This window comes from Hippocampus bargibanti, linkage group LG05 (genome assembly GCF_051943395.1).
Source record: "Hippocampus bargibanti isolate YZ-2025 linkage group LG05, ASM5194339v1, whole genome shotgun sequence".
Lineage (NCBI taxonomy): Eukaryota > Metazoa > Chordata > Actinopteri > Syngnathiformes > Syngnathidae > Hippocampus > Hippocampus bargibanti.
In genome coordinates, this window is record NC_142738.1 from 17,083,870 (window position 1) to 17,093,805 (window position 9,936).

Sequence of the window (9,936 nt, forward strand, 5' to 3'; positions counted from 1 at the left end):
CTTGTTTCCATCTCACTGTTCTATTAAACCGAAGTGTCGATTAACCATTTCTGTAGTATTTCGTGGCATAATAGGGGTGTGCGCCATACATCCAAGGCATTGTCTGTTCACCATGATATGGTACTGTCCCTACATTGTAGCAAGATGGCGAACCAAGGCGATCATACGTGAATACCTTGGGTCTCCTGTGTTCTCGTCGTGGCCGTTGATTTCCCCCAATATCAGGATTACTGGGGGGTAGCTGGGGAAAAGGGGGACACACTGTCACAGGTGGATCATTTTCCGGACCAATGTTGCCCTCCTGAGATTGGTCAACTTCCGCAGCTCCCGGCTCCGTCCCCGGCAGTTCATTCCCCAGTTGATTGTCATCATGGTGGGTTGTCTCCACAAAGCTCACGTCCCGCGGTTCTGGTGAGTCTGGTCGGGTGCTCTGGCGATGCAACACTGGATAATACTCATCCTCCTCATCATCCTCTTCCGGATCCATTTCCGGCATCTTGTTCGGTCGTTGCCGAGTGGACTTTTCCTTGGACTGGGACTGTAGTGAAGTCTCTAATGGCAAATGATCACATGGCAGCAAGAGATTGCGGTGGAGTATCCTAGATCTGCCCTTCCCCCTCTCAGGTTTCAGCTCATAAACTGGAATGTCTTGGCTGACTTGACGAACCACTGTATGAACAACATCCTCCCAGTGGTTTCTCAGTTTGCCTGAACCTCCACGTGGGGTTAAGTTTCGAACCAGAACACGATCACCGGGCAACAGGGTAGAATACTTTAGTTTACTGTCATATAGTCTCTTACTCCTGGCAGCAGCTTTGTTGTTATTTTCTTGCGTGATCGCATACGCTTCCTCCATGCCCTGTTTCCACTTCTTCACATAGTCCTTCTGGTTGGTTTCACCCTGGTTAGAGTCTGGATTCAAACTAAACAACATATCAACTGGCAAACGTGGTGAACGTCCATAAAGTAAGTAAAAAGGTGAGAACCCTGTCACCTCACTTTTGGTACAGTTGTAAGCATAAACGAGTTTGTTTAGTGAGTCTTTCCAGTTACTCTTTTGTTTCTCTGTCAGTGTCTTTAACATCTGGATCAGTGTTCGATTAAATCGTTCAACCTGTCCATTTCCCTGTGGATGGTAGGGGGTTGTCCTTGAACCCGCAACCCCACAATATTCCTTCAGTTGAGCAAAAAGTTGATTTTCAAATTCACCACCCTGATCATGGTGAATTCGAAGGGGGAACCCAAACTTTAAAGCATAGTCATTAAAGATTTTGTTTGCCGCTGTTTTGCCAGATTTGGACGTTGTAGCATAAACTTGAGCGAAACGTGTAAAATGGTCTACTAGCACAAGCACGTATTCATAACCACCCTTACATTTGTCAAGATGCAAAAAGTCAACGGAGACAAGTTCAAAAGGCTGAGTAGTCACAATATTAGTGAGAGGGGCTCTGGTCTCACAGTTGGGCTTTTTGTGTTTTAGGCACACACACTCTCTCAGTACATAGTCCTCTATTTCTTTTTGCATAAAGGGCCAGTAAAAACGATCCCTTACAAGGGAAAGAGTCCTTTCTACACCATGGTGGCCCATTTCATCATGCAGCTCTTTTAACACTGTCATCTTGTGTTTTTCAGGAAGCAGTAGTTGGGTTCTGTTTGCCGTTTTTCTGTACAAAACACCTCTGTCATTAAAGTGTAGCTTGTCCCATTCCCTCACAAGACAAACAACTTGAGGACAATGCTTTCTTAGTTCAGTACCTAGCGGTTTAGTCTCCGCCAGTTTGTATCTAATAATATGTCCTATAATGGGGTCAGTCTCTTGATCTAGCTTGATCTGTCCAACAGTCAATGGGGCTATCGGTGTGTTTAGTGACACCTCGGCACACGTAGCTGAGATTCCCATAGACCAAGCTGCACTAGACTCGTTCTGTTGGTCAACCGCTTGTACGGCAGCACTCACAGCATCATATGACATTTCTTTTGTACATCCTTCCATATATGTTACCATATCAAGGGGCATCCTAGATAAACTGTCTGCATCAACATTTTCCTTACCGGGACGATATTTAACAGTAAAATTAAAATCAGAAAGTTCTGCGACCCACCTGCACCCAGTTGCATTTAACTTAGCAGTCGACAGTACATAAGTGAGTGGATTATTGTCACTATACACAGTGAAGAATGGTGCATAGTACAAATAATCACGAAACTTGTCTGTGATCGCCCACTTAAGCGCCAAAAATTCCAACTTGCCCGAGTGTAAGTTATAATTCTTCTCAGCTGCAGTTAATGTCCGAGAGCCATAGGCTATCACGCGAAGTTTGCCATTTTGTCTTTGGTACAACACAGCACCTAAACCCCGGTTAGAGGCATCTGTATGCAAAATGAAAGGATGCGCGAAGTCAGGAAAACCTAAAACTGGTGGTTGAACTAAACAGTCTATTAGCTGCTCTAACACTGACTGATGCTCATCACTCCACTCAATACGTGTGTTGGAAGACACACTGTTATGTCTCACTCTCCATTTTTGTCTTTGATGCTGCTGAGTCTCAACATTCAGAGGGGCTTGAAGCAAATCATACAAGGGACTAGCGATACAAGAGAAATCTTTGATGTATTGCCTATAATAGCTTAATAGTCCCAAAATGGCTCGAAGCTCACCGACAGTGCCTGGCTGCTTGTTTTTCAGGGCACGCACTGCTGCTGTATCTGCCGGGTCCATTCGGCTCCCCTCAGCAGAGACAATCCTGCCGAGGTACCTCACTTCCGGCTTGAAGAGGTCACACTTTCGGGCTTTGAGTTTTATTCCATTTTCCCTGAGACGTCGCAACACTCGTCTGACGTCCTCAACGTGGTCGTCAAATGTCCCGCTGAAAACAAGAATGTCATCAAGATAGGGGACACATATTTCGTCCCGTAACCCCTCCAGACATTGTTCCATACACCGCTGGAACGCTGCTGGTGCATTCATGAGTCCAAACGGAATTCGAATCCATTCATAAAGGCCCCAAGGGGTCACGAAGGCAGTCAGGTGTCGGCTCCCTTTGGACATGAACCCCTGGTGGTATGCTTTGCCTTGGTCCAGCAGCGAGAAGATGGTGTTACCCCCAAGGGTATCCACCACGTCCTGTACCCGTGGGATGGGGTGCCGGTCAGGGTGTGTTTTCCGGTTCAGCTCTCTGTAATCAATACATAAGCGCAGTGTACCATCTTTTTTCCTGACACAGACGACAGGGGATGAGTAGGAGGAAGTGGACTTTTCCACCCACCCCTGCGCTATCAAGTCCTGTAAATAATCTTTCACCTCTCTGTACATTGGCTTTGGGACAGACATATATGTCTTTGAAACGGGCTCAGTGTCTTTCAACAAAATGTCCATTTGTAGGTTTTCCACACACCCTATGTCGTCGTCCGATTTTGAAAATGATGCCGATTCCTCTCTCAACATCTGCTGAACGGTCTTTCTTTTATCTTCGTCCAAATGAGAAAGGTCAATTGGGGGGTCCCACTGCTCACTGAGAGCGATGGTGGTATTCTGGACATGGACCTCATTGACAACCGCTGAAGGAAGGTCCCTTTTAAATATGTTAGCTGGGTAGACAGACCCTACTGACTGCACTGTACCAATAATAGTCTTTACTGGAAACCTAATATCATGATTAGTAGGGTTCTGGACACTAACAACTATCCTAGGGATGGAACCTGCCTTTACTGAGACCAACGAGTCACAAAGCTCGAGGCCATCTGGCCACTGTGGGTTTTCACTTGGCTCAAAAACCAATGTAACATCTTCCTTAAAGGGCTTAGCCTGTACTTTGCATGGAATAATAAGTGAGCTATGCCTGGCTATAGTGAATCTCTCATTTGTTGTTTTTACACGGTACTCATGTGCTTGTCCCATACTAACTGCTTTTATGAAAGTGGCAGCTTTATTGCGCTTAAGGTGGGGAAAAGCTAGTCTAACCGATTTCAAGAGCTTTTCTGTATCCCCTGTTTGTGACTCATTAGAGAGGCTATCTAACACAAGACGCTCAATGACATTAAACCCTATGATAGGACACTGTTGCTGGTCACCTTTTAGTACTAATACTGGTACAAGTAGCCCTGGATCATTAGCACCAAGTTTAAATGGTATCTCAAGCCATCCTACATAAGGCATATCCGTTCCATTAGCTGCCACAATATTGAGAGTGTTATCAGGGTCAATAAGCTCATTCACATTTTTCAATGACACGTCAGGTAAGTTCGTTTGTTTCCATAACTCATCTACAGCACACACCTGGGACCCCGAGTCCCAGAGTGCTTCAACCCTTTTGTTACCCAAAAAGCACCGAATAAGACATTTCTTCCCCACTAACTCCCTGACCGAAGGTAATTTGCCACACTGTTTCTTATCTGTACGCTCGACAAATGACTGCTTATATCTCTTCTGAACGCGGCCACATGTATGGGGCTTACATTCCATTTTCATAGCACCACTGTAACGCTGGGACCTATCTGTCTCTGTGGTCACACCATGTCCCACTGGGGTAACCCTTTCTAGTTTAAAGCATGGTTCCTAGCTGAGTTCTGTGCTCTGCAGCCTGCTCTGAAATGTTCACTACTTCCACATTTAAAACAGTGCTGACAATATTCTTCACCTGTCTGAATACAAGAATAACACCTGGGCTGAGGGCGACGGGGCATGTAGTACTGCTGAGGGGCGAACCGCTGCTGGAACTGTGCTGCCCCCCTCATCGACCTGGGGCCTGGTGCTGGGTGGTACTGCTGAAGAGCTGATGGGGAGTGCTGGGTGTAGTAGTGCCTGGCTGGTGGATCTACCTGATATTGTGAAGGTGGAGTGAAGGCGACCTGTTCAGGGTAGTGGTCAGGCAGGCGTTCAGGTCCTCCGCTGGTGGGCTGAGAAGTGGCTGTTGGTTTCTGAATAGTCTCTTTGATCTGGGACACTTCTGCACGCAGCTCTTTTAACAGCATCATCTCTGACCTCATCTCTTTGATCTCTGAAAGGAGTTCATTCGGCACAGTAAAAGTATTCTGCTTTAAGACTGTCTTCTTCCCAATCGGGACTGGTGTGTCATCTAACTGGACAGTGTTCAGCGTTGTCACCCGTGCAGCAGCATTTTTCTTTTTTTCCTGTCGCTCTTTTTCATTTGCACATGCCATGTTTAATTTTTCTAACAGTACTTCATCTGATGTGGTGGTTAGCAGGAGGAAAGGTTGCATGTCACTCTTTACATTGTCACTCTGTAACCCCGTCAGAACTGTGTGCAGGAATAAACTCTGGACCAACGTGGGATCATACTTCACCCCTGATTCAGCCTCTTGAGATGCAGAAAGAATCCTTTGACGAAGATCCATCGCACGCAGTAGAAATTTCTGTGGGGACTCTTTATTAGTCTGCACTTCCGATGAGAGCTGCTTGTACAATTCAGTGGCTCCTCTCTCTTGATAGTGAGATCGGAGAATCCTTCGTAAAGAAGGTAGGGTGAGATTTTCTTTCCCTTCGAGGTAGCTTCTCAACTGCAGACCTGGTGTTATGGCACGAACCACTGCATCAATGATCTCATCCCCCTGGTAGCCTTTACTGAGCCCACTTTCTATCTGTCTGACCAAATTAGGAAATGTGAGTTTATCTTTTTGTCCGAGTTCACCTATTTGTCCAGATATTTTGAAATCTTTGCGCCAGGGGGCAGTGTCTGGGGGCACTATGCTTCTCTTTCGCACTGCATCCCGACCTTTCTCACTTGGTTTGGCTATTCCTAGTTCAAAATCTTTTATACTTTCAATCAAGTCCTTTACACGTAGCAAATCTGACATTCCTTCATCTTCTAGCTCTAATTCAGCTCTTTCAATGTAGGTTGACACAATATTAATTAGTTGGCCTCGAGTCTTTCCTGTAAGTTGCTCTCTTTCCAGTCCAGATATTTGGATTTCAGCACATAACTCTGACAACTGTTGAAAATTCAGTCCAAATAACTTGCCTTTGATGTCCAACTGTAATTCCTCTAACGCCATTTTCGAGAGGGTAGACGCAGTTCAGCTGGCCGGATTCACTTCAAAGTCTTCCAGTGCCCTCTAGTGGTGGCTGTACGCACAGAGATGCAACTAGAGCACATGTAGAAACAAACCAGTAAACGGCGACGCCACTCCGACTGGGTTGATTGGGGATATTCGGCGCGAGCTTCTACCCACGGCGAGTAGACAACACTCGAACGCAAATATCCCAGCGGTGCCTCCAAAATGTTGCGCTCTCCACTATAGTAAGGGAGATACGGTGTTGTGGGATCCAGGAAAAAACCACAAGACAAGCAATGTGATACGTCTTGACTCAACAGTGGTTTACTTCGAATGCCCCGATCTAATGCAAACGTACGCGCACAACAATTTCCGGTCCAACGATCTAAATCGGTCCGACACGAAACACGAACCGAAGCAGGCGTTCCATGTTTAAATAAACATTTTCGATATATATCATTTGTAAACCAATAGAACTACGCGAATGTAACCAAAATAGGAAATACGATAATTTACAACCTGTCACAGATGCTGTAAAAAGGAACAACAGTTGGGGGCCGCAATGTTTCGCTTACGGATGCTTCAACTACAAGCTGAAAAACAAAGGAATTTCGTTCTTCAAGTGAGTGAAATGAAATTTCTATAAAAAGAAAAAAAATATAATTCGTTTTGCGATGTTTTAGCGACTAAATTTCGTCCTGTTTTCGATCTTCGACCGTGTATAAGTACGTTCTAGCTGTTCTTCATTAGTATGAAATTGAATTGGCTCTGCCTCCTCAAGCATGTAACTAATTCGACACTAAATTTGAACTGCAGGGGTGTGCGTTTCACTAAACATTGCTAACTTAGCAATATCGCTAATATATTTCTAAGTTCATTGTTAACGCTAAAAACGTGTCTCACTAAACATCACCTTGAGGTCATTACTACTACTATTCTAAGTATGAGGACACTGCGCATAGCACTTGCACAAGGAGTGGAAAAAGTTGACCACCCTCACCATTTCAAGTCACGGGAGGTGAAAATAAACAAAACTCCATGAGCTATTATTAACCTTTTGGCTCATCAAAACTTAGACCGAAACTGAAAGGTAGGTCTTTTGGGAATCGCAACAAGTACTGGGCTGCATTTGAGTGATTGGTTGCTAGTCCCAGTAGCTCGCCAGGGGATTGTAACAATGTGGAGTGAGGGCGTCCGGCCATCTGCGTCATAGCCAGCGTTTTCATTCACAGTCCAAGTTCAGTTTAAGAGTTTCCTGGCGAAAGTGAGTGCACGGCTTAGTTAGCATAGTGAAACACCTTAAGCCTTTTAAGCGGGAGAAACAGGCTGCATTTGTTAAAGAAAGCGCCCGACTTATTTTACAGCAGAGAATATAGTGGAAATGTGAATTTAGATTTATTTCTGGCTGATGACATTGACTTTGTTTGCATTTGCCCACCCCAAATCCTAATTCTAAAAAAAGGTAACTTGGTCAACTACAGACGCTCTCAAACTTACGAACATTCGAGTTACGACGGTACGGTACATACAAACATTTTTGAAGGTACATTATGTCGAAAAATATTCAGACTGAGATTCTGTAAATTTGATTTTGTATCGCACGGCCTTTACCGGCCGAGCTCAGTTGCGATTGGCTGCGTCCAGTGCTTCACGCACACATACACAGAGAATAGAGGTTTCAAGGGCTGGATGTTTACGCGACGGACACCAAATTCTGACCAATCAGCACCCGGCTATACTGAAGTGTTGCCAGCAAGTTCATACCCCTATCTACCGAGCTTGCTTACGATTGTCTGCGTAGAGTGTGTGGGCGGGGAGAAAATCGCCACATGCAGCCCGTTAGGCTTTGTAATCCGGCCCGCCGAATTTGTCCAAATTATCGTAAAAACACTGTCTGAGAGTCATGACAAAAAGATAGTGGACAACAGGGCAGACAACTCTGAAAAGTTGCCTGCGCGGCCATAAAGCTGCCTGCCCCATTTTTCACAATTTGAAACATAATTAGATGAGTAATCGCAAAAAAAAAAAAAACATTGTAGCAAAGTATTAAGTTTTTTTTTTTTAATTAAGGCTGTACCTACCGCAAATGCTACCTTGCTTAATTTACGGTAAATACCCGTAGCTGAAGATTTTGCTCCAGTTGTCGTTTGTCGTCAGGGTGCACATTGCAATGTTTGCATTCCTTGCTACAAGCCACGAAGCGCCTTTCATAACTCTCACGTACAGTTTACAGTCACGGTTTAATGTAAATTTACGTTTTGTAGCGCCACATATGTTGTTACAGTAAAGTCTCGTTATATCGATATCGGTTATATCGATACTATTTCTATGCACGCACGGAGAAAATTACATGCAAACAGGGTCGGATATATCGATAGTCCCGGTTATATCGATATTTTTTCGGACTCCCTTGAATATCGATATAACGAGACTTTACTGTAGTTTCTTTTGAATCTTTCTTCTGGGCTGATGTTCTGTGCATCTATTTTTGAAAACGACATGCAAATGCACGTCTTTATAACGCTTGGGAAAGTCCGAATCACAAAGCAGGCTTCTGATTGGCTGCTGTGCCGAGTATGCAAATTTCAACTGCAGGTAGCCTATGTGTCTGTGTGCTTGGCAACGATACACGTGTACTGTGTGCGCGTGAAGCCGAGGGCGTCCGTGGCGAGTTTGTAGAGCGCACGGTCAGGACAATTTTAACACAAGTAGATATTATTGTGCTTCAGTATTTTGTTGTGTAATAATATGTTTTGAATGTTTAAAGTGATTCAATTTTTCAATAAATGTTGATTTCTTTAACTTTGCACCTTCGATTGAAACTTGTTAAAAACAGACGCAATCTTGCTAAACCACAGTGCGTATGTTATTTTAATCTATTTACATTTCCTCCTCCCAGTATCTGCGAAATAGTATGTAATTGCAATATCTTGCATATTCTTTGAGAAAAAAATTCTGAACTGATAAGGGCGATTTGAAAGACAGTTAATAAATTGGGTTGTAGTGTTGTTATTGTGCACACACTACATTAAATGCTTTAGGCCCAAACACGCCCTCCAAATGCGCCTCCGGCCCCTCTGTCAAATTTTAGAACCCATTGTGGCCCGCGAGTCAAAAAGTTTGCCCACCCCTGAGTTAGATAGTTAGTTGGATAGCTAGATAGATAATGTCTACAGTGACGTGCAGTCAGGGAAGTCATCATGAAAATATCAAATAAAAAAATAAATTAAACAGTTATATTTATTTAGGTTTTTTGTACTTTAAAGTTCTTTTCCATTTAACTTCACATTTTTTGAAATTTTTTTTTCGAAATCACTGAATTTTCACATTTACCGTTCAAATACTAAGTAGAGACGAGCGGTGAGACAGCAGCCGGCTGAGCTTCAGCATGGATTGTGCAATGACTATGCGAACTGTGCTGGCTTGCTCTGCAGTGAGACCGCATTGCTGTCTGTACTGAAGTACTGAAGTGTGACGATAAATGTTGCACATGCGACCATTTTATAAGGGACAAAAGTGCGTTATAAACCAATTAAGATTGAACACATTCCCTGTAAATACGTAATATAAACATTCTCGACTGTCATGTCAAGTGTAAGAACCCCGAACCATTCTCAGCAATCTCCATAGTGGAGATGGGCATTTTATCCCCCTACTTTTTTGACTGGCCACTTCATTAATTCAATAATCATTTTAAACTGACTTGCTTTCTTGAAAATGAACTCTTCCCCCAAAGGATGTCTGATCAGGTACTGCAAAATCACTGTCAGCGTGTTTTGTTTTCCAAAACATATGTCCCTCTTCCAAGTTACTGATTGTACATCCCTCCAAATTGCTTCACCATAAAGCTCTTGTGAATACTATCTTGGTAATGGTGCCATCCCTTGGATATTCCGAGAACTGACAATTTTGTACAGCCCACCT

General features: G+C 43.9%; 1 long non-coding RNA gene across 1 annotated transcript; it reads right to left on the reverse strand.

Moving 5' to 3' along the window:
• Window positions 1–1,064: 1,064 nt before the first annotated feature.
• LOC148898109 (uncharacterized) lies at window positions 1,065–6,535 on the reverse strand. The gene is made up of 2 exons (XR_016115044.1): window positions 4,819–6,535; window positions 1,065–3,176 (listed from the first exon to the last, which is right to left on the reverse strand). It is a non-coding gene; the product is annotated as an uncharacterized LOC148898109 (long non-coding RNA).
• Window positions 6,536–9,936: the final 3,401 nt, after the last annotated feature.